This window comes from Lathamus discolor, unplaced genomic scaffold (assembly GCF_037157495.1).
Source record: "Lathamus discolor isolate bLatDis1 unplaced genomic scaffold, bLatDis1.hap1 Scaffold_158, whole genome shotgun sequence".
Lineage (NCBI taxonomy): Eukaryota > Metazoa > Chordata > Aves > Psittaciformes > Psittacidae > Lathamus > Lathamus discolor.
Genome location: NW_027069187.1, coordinates 68,321 through 82,898, shown reverse-complemented (window position 1 = coordinate 82,898; position 14,578 = coordinate 68,321). Strand labels below are relative to the sequence as shown.

Below are 14,578 nucleotides of genomic sequence, written 5' to 3'. Positions count from 1 at the left end.
TAACTCGGCCCGGGGAGCTGTGGTTCTTTCAGGGAAAACCCCCTCATGCTGGCATGAAGGTCCCAGACACTCCACAGATACGTGGGTCAGTCCAGTAACTAAGGTTAACAAAACCATTACTGCTACCTCCAATAATAATAATGATAAGGGAAATAAGAAGGAAAGAGAATACAACCACTCACCACCCACCGATACCCAGCCCAATCCGAGCAGAGATATAGGCCTTCCAGGTAACTGCACACAGTTTCTATACTGGGCATGACATGCTGTGTTATGGAATACCTCTGTGGGTAGTTCGGGTCAGGTGTCCTGTCTCTGCTTCCTCCAGCTTCCCCTCCTCCCTGGCAGAGCATGAGGCTCAGAAAGTCCTTGGTCAGAGTAAACATTACTTAGCAACAGCTGAAAACATTAGTGTCATTAGTGTTGTTCCCAGGCTGAAAGTCAAAAACACAGCACTGCACAAGCTACTAAGAAGGAGAAAAATGACTGCTACTGCTGAACCCAGGACAGTTCATATTACCGTGTAAAACTTTTGGTGTGGTGCTAACTTTAGTCATCATTAGTTACTGCTTAGTTTCCCATTGCTACAATAACTAAATTGCTGTTTATATTAAACTCACACCAGAAGAATAATAGGTGAAAGTTCCACATAATTTCTCTGAAGAAATAACTCTGAAGTTCTGAAGTTGACTTAAACTTCCAGAAGCTAGCCGGCTTAAATGCTACAGTTTCATATATCTTCTATTCTATTTCCTTGCCGTAGGAGATTTCACATTTGCCATAAAATCTGAAGCAGTCAGAAACTCATACGACTCAGGAAAAGGTCTTACAACATGAGACATTCTGCCTGTGGAAAAAAAAAAAAAAATAGAATTGGTGCAATGTAACACGGATCTGGTTGTACCAAACATTGCTTAAAGTAAACCAGTTTCTCAAAGTGAGGTGTGCCTTTGGAGCAGTGAATACTATGTTGACCTCAATTGCTCAATATTTGTGAAGCTAAACATGCAATTTCAGAAACTTTGAGCCATGATCTAGCAACAGGCTCCAGCTATATAATCTTTATAGCATTTCCACAGGCCCTTACTTTATAGAGATGTTTACTACTTGAAACTAAAAAAATTATTTCACTTTGAGGATACTGAAGATGATGAAAATTCCTCCAGATTATCAAAGCTGTGTTTCCGAAGCTCTATTCAACCAATGCAAGCAGCTCTTTGAGAAGTAACAGATATGGAGCATTTGCCAGATTAACCTTTCTCTGTTCAGAAGACACATTCAGTTGAGCTGCATGTGACTTGAGAGATCTTTTAGTGTTCAGAACAACAATAACAAAACAACTACATATACACAACAAAATGCAAGTGCCAACCCCTTGGAGGAAGAAGTATCACAGCGACTCACACTGTAAAATTTGTTTAAATGAACTTTCTGAAATTACTTTTTAGTTCCTCTCCCTTTCTGTAGATAGATTGTAAATGTGCATACTTGGAACCTCCACACAGCATAGCTGTACTTGGCTGGACAAATTATCTATACACATTACTCATTGTTGATTGAGTAAGCACCCACAAAACTCCAGTATCCATTTCCTAAAATTTTTTTGTACTAATTGTTGAAAGGAACATACTGAATAAATTGAAGATTTCTTTTTTCCCCATGAGAACAGCAAGAGATACAAAAGGGCTTTTGATCTGTAAAGGAAGTTTTGTTAAAATATAGAAGATCTGAAACTCCTTGGCCATGATAGATAGAATTGAAAGTTTTGAAATTTTCCTTTCTTATTCATTTTTTCTTTGAAGAATAGTTTTTTCATTTCAGGGGCTTCTTTCTTTGTTTTTGTTTGGTGGGTTTTTGTTTTTTTTTTTTTTGTGGGTTCTTTTTCTAGATGAGGTTTCAGAGCTCAGATTGAGCTGACCTAACGGCTTGCTTACACTAATGGAGGCTATTTCACCCTTTAGTCCTAGACTGATTACAGTTATTATCTGATCCCTATGTGAGCTAGTACAGCAGAGAAATAAGCTGCTGCTTTGTTGTTGATGATGTTGGGTTTTGTTTTTTTCCCCCTTGGATAGGTTAATTTTCCATTAGTGTAATTAGCTAAGGGACAAGAATACAATCTGGGCTTGCATAAGAAAAATGCATAATCATTCTGTGGTTTTAGTGATGCAAAATTGACTGGCTTTCTTGCTTATTCAAGATTCAACAGACTGAAATTATGTAATATTAGCCCAAAAGAAAAAGCAAAACCAAACAAACAAAGCCCCTATAAAAATATTTTGAGCACTGTTTGAGAAGTGCTGGAATGCTGTATCTTGACAATTGTGTTCTGAAATAAGCCATAAACTGTGTGCTGTGTGCTGACCTGTATGACACCTAATAAGATTTGGAATTGTGGTCCTTCAAATTCCTCTTTTTCTGTCATCAGTGTGTGTAAAGAAACATTCATGCACACTGGGTTTCTTTTGTATTCTCCTTTCCTTTTGTGTGTGTATTTGTGTGCATCTGTGTGTGTGTGTATGCATGTGTGAGCGTGTATGTGCATGTGTCTGTGCATGTGCGCATGACATGTGTGATGTGTGTATGACGTGTCTGCGACACGTGTGTGACACGCATGTGGTATATGTCACGTGTGTGTTGTGTGACACATGCGACCTGTGTGATGTTTATTATGTGACATGTGTGACACGTGTGTGACAGGTGATGTTTATGATGCTACAAGTGTGACAGGTGTGATGCGTGTGACGTGCCTTATATTTATGACATGTGTGATGTGACACTTGTATAACATCTGTGAAATACTGGTGACGTGTGACGTGTCTGGCATTTGTGATACATGTGATATGTGACATGTGTGTGACATGTGTGACATGGTTATATGTGTGACACATGACAGGTGTGACGTGTGTCACACGTGACGTGTATGTTGTGTATATGATGTGTGACATGTGCAGTACTACGGTACTAGTTTGGACACAGGATGGCAGCAGCACTACCAAAAAAAAATCCCAAACAGCATGCTTTTCTCCCCAAAAAATTCTGCTAATTCCACCCCCCCCCAGCCTTGCAGACCCAGAATCTGAGGGTCTGGAGTATTTTTGGGGCACCACAGTGTGATGAGCATCATGAAAAGTCTTCAACAAGTCACCCAAAAAAACAGAAGTCCCAAATTGTATTTCTACATGTTAAAAAAAAACCCTAAAACCCAAAAAACCACATAATCAAAAACCTACCAATGAAACAAACAAAGCATTTTACAGTAAAAAATAAAGTCTGTTTCTTCTGAACTGCTGAACTCTTACAAACAGGTTTTTAACTCTTTTGTTGCAAAACTATTTTCTCACTGTCATTTAACAGGTAACCACACAGACACTTCTTTCAGGAAAACTAAAAGAAGCTTTGCATAGGCGTAACATGCTCCGCAATGGACCTTATGTCGAGCATTTGTCTTTAAATCTTTCATGGAAAAAACAGAGAAAGAAAGTGGGCACGCTCTTTATGGCATCTTTAAATCCCATACTACAAGCACCTTAGGAAAAACGCAGACACGCATCATAGACATACTTTGCATCACAGACCATGATGGATTTGGATTCTTCCTTCTGTTTTGTCCTTCCATGGCAAAAGAAAGGGTGACCATGGTGGCAGTTGACATCCATCTGGGACAGGGAAAACATACCCCAAAACCAAAACTTTTATCATCAAGCTGGGTGGGCTCCTGTCCTGGGTTCAGCAGTAGCAGTCATTTTTCTCCTTCTTAGTAGCTGGTGCAGTGCTGTGTTTTCAACTTTAGTCCGAGAACAATGCTGATACACCGATGGTTTTAGTAGTTGCTAAGTAATGTTTACTCTGATAAAGAACTTTTCAGTCCTCATGCTCTGCCAGTGAGGAGGGGCACAGGAAGCTGGGAGGAAGTGGAAACAGGACACCTGATCCAAACTAGCCAAGGGGTATTCCAAACCACAGCACGTCATGCCCAGGATAAAAACAGGGGGGGAGTTACATGGAAGGCCCAGATCGCTGCTCAGGTTGGGCTGGGTATTGGCTGGTGGGTGCTGAGCGTTGAATTGTGCATCCCTTGTATTTATTTTTTTCCTTTTCCTCTTTTAGTTTCATATTCTCTCCCCTTGTTATTTGCCTTATCATTATTATTATTGGTGGTAGCAGTACTGGTTTTGTGTTATACCTTAGTTACCAGACTGTTCTTATCTCAAGCCATGGCAGTTACATTCTTTGATTCTCCTTCCTATCCCTCTACGAAGAAGTTGGGGGGGATGAGCAAGCAGTTGCGTGGTTCTGAGTTACTGGCTGGGCTTAAAAAACAACAGTTTAAAGCTTCCTTATTTTATGAAGTCTACAAATGAGCAGAAGAAAGAAGTATTTTGCACCATCTCTGGTACAGTTAGTGAAGGAGAAATGGAGCAAGAAAATGGAGGGTGTGGGACCAGGGCATAAAGATGCTGGAGGGTGGGTGGGAAGGAGAGGAAGAAGGGAGAGACGAGGACAGTGGTGGGGCACAGGACATGTTGACAGAGCGAGAAAAAGAAGAGGGAAGAGAACAAAGGGATTAAGAAATATAAGAAATGTCGATCTGTAAGAAGTGACCAAGAAGGAAAAAAAATCTAAAACCAGAAATTGGCCAGAGGACAGAAACAGAGGAGAAAAGAAAAGGGGCCAGGGAGCAGGACAGAGGAGGAGAGAAAGGGAAAAAGACAGCTGGGCTGGATGGATGGAAAAGCATAGCAAGGAATGAGGCAAGGACAGGCAGCGGCAGAGAAAGAGAGACAGAAGTACTGGGGACAGGAAACAGGACAGAGAGATAGTGAGCAGGACAGAGCTGGAGAGAAGCATCAGGGCAGAAGGAAAAGAAAGACAAAGACAAGGACCAGGACAAGTCCTGCAAGGACTAGGGCACTGCGTGGTTGGACGAGGTATCGGTTGCTGCTCGGTCAGGTGGGGTTGGGGGAGTTATCGGTCGGCTGGTGTTGAGGTGTTGTATTCTCATCCCTTGTTATTTCCTTTATCATTATTATTATTGGTGGGTAGCAGTAGTGATTTGTGTTAACCTTAGTTACTAAACTGCTCTTATCTCAACCCGTGGGAGTTACATTCTTTCAATTCTCCTTTCCCATACCTCCAGGAGCAGGGGGAGGGCAAGAAAGGGGGGGGGAGTGAGTGAACGAGCTGTGTGGTTGGGTTCATCATCAAGCTGGGAGGAAGCAGAGACAGGACACCTGACCCGAACTACCCACAGAGGTATTCCATAACACAGCATGTCATGCCCAGTATAGAAACTGGGTGCTGTTACCTGGAAGGCCTATATCTCTGCTCGGATTGGGCTGGGTATCGGTGGGTGGTGAGTGGTTGTATTCTCTTGCCTTCTTATTTCCCTTATCATTATTATTATTGGTGGTAGCAGTAATGGTTGTGTTAACCTTAGTTACTGGACTGTCATTACCTCAACCCGTGGGAGTTACATTCTTTTGGTTCTCCTCCCCATCTCTTCGGGAGCTGGGGGAGGAAGAAGAGGGGGGAGTGAACGAGCAGCTGCGTGGTTCTGGGTTGCCGGCTGGGCTTAAACCACGACATACTCCAAACTGAAAGTTTCTCTGACCGACTTTTATGGTAACAATTTGGCGCCCGAATAGGGAAACCCAGCCATGTTTCCCACGTATCTGTGGAGTGTCTGGGAGCTTCATGCCAGCAGCATGAGGGGTTTTTCCCTGAAAGAACCACAGCTCCCCGGGCCGAGTTGGGACCTCTGTAAGACCCTGGTTTAATTTCTTTAAAAAGGCATTCTTTTTGGTCCCTTTCCATGTAAGGAGCAGCGGAACACCCTGCATGTTGGGTAAAAGGTAGTTTGGTTTTGGTGGTCTGGACTTTGGTATTTGGTAGCAGTCAGGATCATGGGTACCACTGCCTCCAAAGGGAGGATTCTGAAAAGGTCCCCCACTGGGTTGCATTTTGTAACAATTTGGGTGGAGGTCAGGATCACTGCCTCCCTAGGGGGGTTTGAAGAAATACCCACTGGGTTGCATTTTGCAACACTGGAAACAAATTGGTGAACTCCTGGGTGGCTTGGTCACTTGGGAGACTTCAGAACAAAGTGGTGGACACCTGAGGAGTTCAGTTACTCAGGTGACTCTGGTAAAATACTGTTATCAATGGTGGATGTTATTCTTGAGACGAGAAGGAAAGTGGGATGAAGTAGCTTATGCAGAAATGTTTTTCACTTTGAGATAGATATCATCTGGAACAGCAAAAGGATTTTAGCTTTAGTTTTGCACCCCAGGACCTGTTAGTATTGTCCTTGGAGAAAGACAGTAAAATTTGCTTAAACGCTGTTGCTCTTATTGCAGCATAGGACAGTTATGCACCAGACTTTGAGGAATGCGGAGGACCTGGATTTGATGGTAGCCGCCCAGAGAAGGGGTATTGTGAGCAATGGGGCTGAAGGTACTGACAATGAGAATTAAGCACAAGCACCAGCACAGGCACCAGAGATATTAGAGGGGGCTGAAGGTTTTAGCCCTACAGCAGGGCAAACTAGAGGAAAATGAGGGGAAACTCTGATTGCGCCTTTAAGACAAGCTGTGGGCCACGATGGTCTGGTCATGATGAAGATTCCGTTAACCATTACAGTTTAGAATACTTGGAAACAAGTGGCTGGTAATCATGCATCATGCTTTTGAGAGTGTTGACAGGAATATGATTATTCATATGGCTTGGACAGCGGTAATGCAACAAATAAGAGAAGGCATATGGGCAGGTACAGTGAATCTTCAAGTACCTACCCCCAATCCTAACTGAGACCCTAACCGGGACCAGGACAGGCAGGCTTTGAAACAATACGGGAGGTAGATTTTATTTGGTATTAGGAATGTGGTCCCCAGGGCAGTGAGCTGGTCTGAGCTATATAAAGTAAAGCAAGATACAAATGAATCACCGTATGGATTTGTGGAAAGATTAAAAGAGGTGATGCATAAATATACTACTATTGATCCTGAATTTGAGGAAGGAAGGAAAGGACCAATATGATTTGGGAAAGATAATGAATGTGGCCTGGGAGACCTACCGCAATTAGTCCACCACTAATTTCAGTTCCCTGAAATGGTTCAAATGGTGGGGGAAAGGGGTTTGAGTCCCTGATTATTAATATACTTAATATAATAATTCATATTGTGAGGAATGTGCGTGTGATTCGTGTCAGTAACTTAGAAAACTATTGAATTTATTTTTGCTTTTAACTGTATTTAGAGAGAAGGATGTTGTGTGGGACAGTGTCAAATGCTTTGCACAAGTCCAGGTAGATGACGCCAACTGCATTACCCTTATCCATAAATTCTGTAGCCCCATTTGTAGAAGGCCACCAAATTGGTAAGGCAGGATTTCCCCATAGTGAAGCCATGCTGGCTGTCACCAAGCACCTTGTTGTTTTTCATGTGTCTTAGCATGCCTTCCAGAAGAATGTGCTCCAAGATTTTACCAGGCACAGAGGTGAGACTGACTGGTCTGTAATTCCCCGGATCTTCCATTTTCCCCTTCTTGAAAATGGGGGTTATATTTCCCTTTTTCCAGTCGTGGGGAACTTCACCTGACTGCCATGATTTTTCAGATATGATGGACAGTGGCTTAGCAGCTTCATTCGCCAGCTCCTTCAGGACCTGCGGATGGATTCCATCAGGTTCCTTGGACTTGTGCGCATTCAGATTTTTAAGATGGTCTCAAAACAGATCCTCTCCTACAGAGGGCCCAAGGTTTTCATTCTCACAGTCCCTGCGTCTACCTTCTAAGACCTGTGTGGTGCAGTTCGAGAATTTGCCAGTGAAGACCGAGGCAAAGAAGTCATTGAGAACCTCAGCCTTCTTCAAATACTGTGTAGCCAGTTCCCCCAAGAGCTTCCTCAGGGGGCCTATGTTGTCCCTAGTCTGTTTTTTGTTTGCTATGTACCTGTAGAATCCCTTCCTGTTATCCTTAACATCTCTGGCTAGGTTTAATTCTAACTGGGCCTTAGCCTTCCTAACCTGGTCCCTAGCATCCCCGACAACATCCCTGTACTCTACCCAGGCCGCCTGTCCTTGCCTCCATTTTTTATAAGCCTCTTTTTTCCTTTGAATTTTCCTCAGCAGATCCTTATCCAACCAAGGAGGTCTCCTGGCCCTCCTGCTGCACTTCCTTCCTGTTGGGATGCAGCACTCCTGAGCTTGTAGCAGGTGATCCTTGAATATCAACCAAGAGTCTAGGGACCCTCTTCACTCCAGGGATAAATCCCATGGAACCTTACTAAGCAGGCTCCTGAAGAGGCCAAAGTCTGCTCTTTTGAAGTCCAGGGCAGTGAGCTTGTTACACGCTCTTCACACTCTCATGGGGATCTCAAATTCGACCCTCTTGTGATCGCTGCATCCAAGGCTGCCCTGGAGTACCACATTCTCAACAAGCCCTTCCTTGTTGGTGAGCACAAGTTCAAGCATGGCACCTCTCCTTGTTGGCTCCTCTATTACTTGCAGAAGGAAGCTGTCTTCCACACAATCGAGGAACCTCCTGGATTACTTGTACCATGCAGTACCATCGTTCCAACAGATGTCACCCCACAATGAGGTTTGCAACAGTGACACACACGTTGCTATAGCTAATAGCTTTATCTCTTAAAAGTCCATTTGAATCCAACCTCTCATGTGCCTGCTCTCTGCTAAGCAGAAGCGGAGTGAGAAGAGCAGTTAACGATTGGGTTAACTAACAGAGCAGAACAGCTATGTCAAAATGCTCCTTCTGGACTTCTTTAGCACACAGTGATCTTTGCAACTGTGACACACACATCATGACACCTATCGCTAACTGCTTTATCTCCTGAAACACCATTTCAATAAAACATCTCTATTGATCGCTCTCTGCTGCGCAGCAGCAGAGTAAGCACAACAGTGATGTTTGAACTCTGCTACCACATTTGAAGAGCCATTCCAGAAAGCTTCTGCTGGGCATCTTCAGCACACAGTCAGATTTGCAACTGTGACACACACATTGCTGTCACTCCCCGCTTGATCTCATAAAACTGCATTTGATTACAACCTCTCTGGTTCCCACTTTCTGCTGAGCAGCAGCAGAGTGACCAGATCAGTCAAGTTTGGACTCTGTCAACAAAGACAAGGAACCAGGCCAGAAAGCCGCTTCTGATCAGCACACATTGAGCTTTGCTACTGTGACACACACATAGCAATCACTAATTGCTTTACCTCCTAAAACTCCATTTCAATAAAACTCTCTGGTGCCTGCTCTCTGCTGAGCAGCAGCAGAGAGAAAGTTAACGTATGGAGTCTGCAAACAGAGCAGAAGAGCCAGGAGGGGAAGCTTCTTCTGAGCATTTTCAGCACTCAGCGAGCTTTGCAACTGTGACACATACGTTGCTGTTGCTCCTCACTTTCCTACCTCAAAGTAAAACTGAATCCAGCATCTCCTGTGCCTGCTCGCTGTGAGCAGCAGCAGAGTGAGTAGAGCAGTGAAGATTGGACTCTGCTAAAACAGCAGAAGACCATGGAGGGAAAGTTCCTGCTGATCATATTCAGCACACAGTGAGCTTTGCAACTGTGACGCACATTGCTGACACGCCTCACTTTCCTGCAGCAAAGTCCATTTTAATCCAACCTCTACAATGCCTGCTCTTGTTTGAGCAGCAGCAGAGTGAGTATAGCACTAACGTTTGGTCTCTGATAACACAGTCAAAGAGCCAGGAGTGAAAGATGCTGCTGGGCATCTTCAGCACACAGTCAGATTTGCAACAGTGACACACACATCGCTGTCACTCTTCACTTCATCTCACAAAACAGTGTTTGAATCTAACCTCTCAGGTTTTCGGTCTCTGTGAGCAGCAGCAGAGCGAGTAGAACAGTGAAATCTGCACTCTGCTACGACAGTTGAATAGCCAGGCCAGAAAGCTGCTTTTGAGAAGCACACAGTGAGGTTTGCAACAGTGACGCACACACTGCTATAGCTAACAGCTTTATCTCTTAAAAGTCCATTTGAATCTATCCTCTCCGGTGCCCACACTCTGCTGAGCAGCAGAAGAGTGAGCAGAACAGTGAAGTTTGGACTTTGCTACTGCAGCCGAAGAGCCAGGCCGGAAAGCTTCTCTTGGTCATCTTCACCACACAGTCAGATTTGCAACTGTGACACACACATTGCTATAGCTAATCACTTTATCACCTGAAACTCCATTTGAATAAGACCTCTTGGTTGCCCGCTCTCTGCTGAGCAGCAGCAGAGTGAGAAGAAAGGTAATGTTTGGCCTCTGCAAACAGAACAGTAGAGCCAGGAGGGAAAGCTTCTTCCGGGCATCTTCAGCACACAGTCAGATTTGCAACTATGACACATATATTGCTATTGCTAATGGTTTTATCTCCTAACAGTCCAATCCAATCCAAACTCTCCAGTGCCCCATCTCTGCTGAGCAGCAGCAGAGTGAGTAGAGCAGTAAAGTTTCGATTCTGCTAACAGAGGCAAAGAGCTTGGTCAAAAAGTTCCTTCAGCACACAGACAGATTTGCAACTGTGACACACACATTGCTATCGCTAGCTAACATCTCCTAAAACCGCATTTAAATAAAAATGATACTGCGCCTGCTCTCTGCTAAGCAGCAGCAGAGTGAGAAGAGCAGTAACGTGTGGCCTCTGCAAAAAGAGCCGAAGAAACAGGAGGGAAAGCTTCTGGGCATCTTCAGCACACATTGATGTCTCTTCTCACTTCTTCTCCTAAAACTGCATTTGAATCCAATCGCTCTCGTTCCCGCTCTCTGCTGAGCAGTAGCAGAGTGATCAGAACAATGAAGTTTGGACTCTGCTACCACTGTTGAAGAGCAAGGCCAGAAAGCTGCTCCAGGGCATCTGGAACACACAGTGAGCTTTGCAACTGGGACACACACATTGCTGTCACTTCTTATATTCCTACCGCTAAGTAAAACTGAATCCAACATCTCCTGTGCCCTCAGTCTGTGAGCAGCAGCAGGGTGAGTAGAGCAGCGGTTTGGACTCTGCTATAACAGCAGAAGTACCAGGAGGGAAAGCTCCACCTGGTCATATTCAGCACACAGTCAGATTTGCAACAGTGACACACACATTGCTGTCTCTCCTCACTTTCCTAACTCAAAGGTCATTTGAATCCAACATCTCCGGTGCCTTGTGTCGGCTGAGAAAAACAAAGTAGAGCTCGAACTTTTGAACTCTGCTCCCACAGGAAAAGAGCCAGGTTTGAAAGATGTTGCTGGTCATATTCACCACACCGTGAGCTTTGCTAGCGTGACACTTACATGCTGTCTCTCCTCACTTTCCTACCTCAAAGTCCATTTGAATTCAACAACTCCGGTGCCTGCTCTCGGCTGAGCAGAGCAGAGTAGACCACGAGCATTTGATCTCTGCTCCTAGAGCCAAACAGCCGTATTTGAATGATCTGGCTGGGCATCTCCAGCACACACTGAGCTTTGCAACGGTGACACACAGATTGTTATCTCTCCTCACTTTCATTCCTCAAAGTCCATTTTAATCCAACATCTCCGGTGCCCTGTCTCATCTGAGAACAGCATAGTAGTGCGCGAACATTTTGACTCTGCTCTCAAAGCCAAAGAGCCAGGTTTGAATGATCTGTCTGGGCATCTGCAGCACACAGTGAGCTTTGCAAGCGTGACACACGCATTGCTGTCACTTCTCATTTTCCTACTGCAAAGTCCATTTGAACCCAATATCACCAGTGCCTTGTATCGGCTGAGCACAGCAGAGTAAAGCACAAACGTTTGAACTCAGCTCCCAGAACCAAAGAGCCAGGAGTGAATGATCTCTGTCGCTATATTCAGCACAGAGTGAGAGTTGCAAGGGTGACACACACATTGCTGTCTCTCCTCACTTTCCTACCTCAGAGTGCAGGTTTGAAAAGCCAGGTTTGAAAGATGTTGCTGGGCGTCTTCAGTACAGAGTGAGCTTTGAGAGGGTGTCACTCACATGCTGTCTCTACTCACTTATTTTTTCCCAGAAAAAGGAAGAAGGCAAGAAGATGGAATCTCTGGTGAGCATCCCGCTGAGGAAATTGTCTTGGATTTTGGTGTCTGAGAAGTTGAATTGTGAGAAACAGTCTCTAGGTTCAGGCAGACCTTGGTCAGACACAGAAGTGAAGCAGGTATTTACTTAACGTTTGTGTGAAAACGAGCTTCCTGGCAAGTATCCAGAACTTTGATTTGTTTTTTCCTATCCTGTCTGCATGTTCCCTCCCTTTTCCTACGTTTTCCCATTGGGTGGTGACTCCAAGCTTTACAGCGTATCTGACATGTATAACCTATGTGCTAACTGTCCCGCCTCTGGTCACACCTTCCCTTATTCTATTTTGTATGCCTCTTTCTCTCCTTTTATGGTTCAATTTCATAATTCTCTGGCAGACAGGTTGTACCCAAAATTACTGTTTAACTACAGAACCAGTTTGCACCAGCTAAGTTTCATATGTCGTACAAAGATAGCATTCTTTTTAACCAAAGAGTGTGTCTGTTTAAGTCATCGTATTTCAAAACCTTTGTTTCATTTCCTTAGTAACTTAGCCCCGGCCCCACTATTGCAAAGTCTTAATATTGCAAAGCCCCATCCCCGATATTGTGAAAACATCACTGTTTCTCTCACAGAATGTACGCAGGTGAACTCTTCTTTCCGTGTTTGTCCCCTGCCCTGAGAAAAAAATCTGGAAAACACGCAAATCTGTTCCACTGCCTGAGAACGTAAATTTTCTGTTAAGGATCCCAAAGGAAATAGAGAAAATGTGAAAAAGGAAGAACCGTACAAAAATTCCAGTGACAGCACGGTTACCAGAACAGAGGAAGGGAAGAAGATCAAAGCACCCAAGAAGCAGAAACTTGTCCATGAGGTCCTCTTGGAACTGGGTGTAAATGATGTGCCCTACCTGCTGGAGGACGAAGTGAAGAGCTTGATGAAAAAGGGATGTTTGAAATGGCTCTGCTGGGTTAAAGCTCCACGTAAAGGAAGTAAATTGCTTTGGAATGGTGGTGGCTCATATAGCGCTGCTGTCATCAGAAGCTTATGTATATGATGTGCTGCTCAGCTAAAGGCACTTGCTACCTCTGATTACTGTTCTCTTTGCATGCTAGACTCTAAGACTTGACAATCAGATATCTAGAGAAACAAGAAAGAGAGAAATTGGCAAACAGCTTGGAGTCATTCACCTTTCAGACCCAGGTAAGAGAGGGATATCAAGAAATGAGAAGGACAGGAGAGCAGGTAGAAGTGTCTTTTTTGACCAAAAAGAATGCCTTTTTAAAGAAATTAAACCAGGGTCTTACAGAGGTCCCAACTCGGCCCGTGCTTTACAGACCCAGGATGCTCGGTCTGTGTCTCGGTTACACCCATTATCATGCAATTAGGCAACTTTGTTGCGTTTCAGACACAAACATTCACTCTGTCTCTACACCAACCAGTTCCCTCAAGGATGCCTGGAATTACGGCGAGAGGAACACACCGGCCTTCCCACCCAACCGAACGATACTTACAGTCCGTTGTTCTTGTCCGGGCCTTCGCGCACAAGAATGACGGGTATTTTATACTGCAGTTTTCCGGGAGCTCGATTTCCTTGGTTATTGCCTCTCTGTTCGTTGATCTCTTGAGACTACCCGAGACTACAACTCCCGAGCCACAATTTGTAGGGGCGCCCCTCGTAAGAGCTACAGTCCCAAGCAGCCACACAGAGATCACGTCGGGGTCACAAATTTTGTTATAAAAACTTGCCACAGACGTGAATTTGTCTGATTAATTTTATTTACAATTGATTAGTATTGAGAGGCAATAAGCAAGCAGCGCTCGGTGCGCCGGGGAGTCTCCGCTCCACCTACGACGCACACCTACTCCCAAAGATTCTCTCTTTTTATACTCTTTTGTGTCTGGTATACGTGTCCTTTCACATATTGTAAAGTGTCCTTTTATGGTATGATCCGAGTCTGCGCCAGTCTGCTGCTAGAGGCCTTTATCTTCCTTCCTTGAAGATTGTTGAATCGAAGGTCTCAAATCTTCCTGTTTTGTGACTTCTACACAATAGGTGTCAAGCCTTGTTTACATTACCGGATATCTGCAGTTAGCATCAGGCTTAGCATCAGCATATCTATACGTCCGTGCTTGAGGTTACAACCTCGCATACGCATGTGTTACTTTAAAGTTTATCTTGGTTATAGAGTTAAATGCAAAAATAAATTCAATAGTTTTCTAAGTTACTGACACGAATCACACGCACATTCCTCACAATATGAATTATTATATTAAGTATATTAATAATCAGGGACTCAAACCCCTTTCCACCACCATTTGAACCATTTCAGGGAACTGAAATTAGTGGTGGACTAATTGCGATAGGTCTCCCAGGCCACATTCATTATCTTTCCCAAATCATATTGGTCCTTTCCTTCCTTCCTCAAATTCAGGATCAATAGTAGTATATTTATGCATCACCTCTTTTAATCTTTCCACAAATCCATACGGTGATTCATTTGTATCTTGCTTTACTTTATATAGCTCAGACCAGCTCACTGCCCTGGGGACCACATTCCTAA

At 44.1% G+C, this 14,578-nt stretch overlaps 1 long non-coding RNA gene across 1 annotated transcript; it reads left to right on the top strand.

Moving 5' to 3' along the window:
• The first annotated feature begins 5,303 nt into the window (after window positions 1-5,303).
• LOC136006369 (uncharacterized) lies at window positions 5,304-14,189 on the top strand. Its single transcript, XR_010609095.1, has 3 exons — window positions 5,304-5,356; window positions 12,013-12,156; window positions 12,650-14,189. It is a non-coding gene; the product is annotated as an uncharacterized LOC136006369 (long non-coding RNA).
• The last annotated feature ends 389 nt before the right edge of the window (window positions 14,190-14,578 follow it).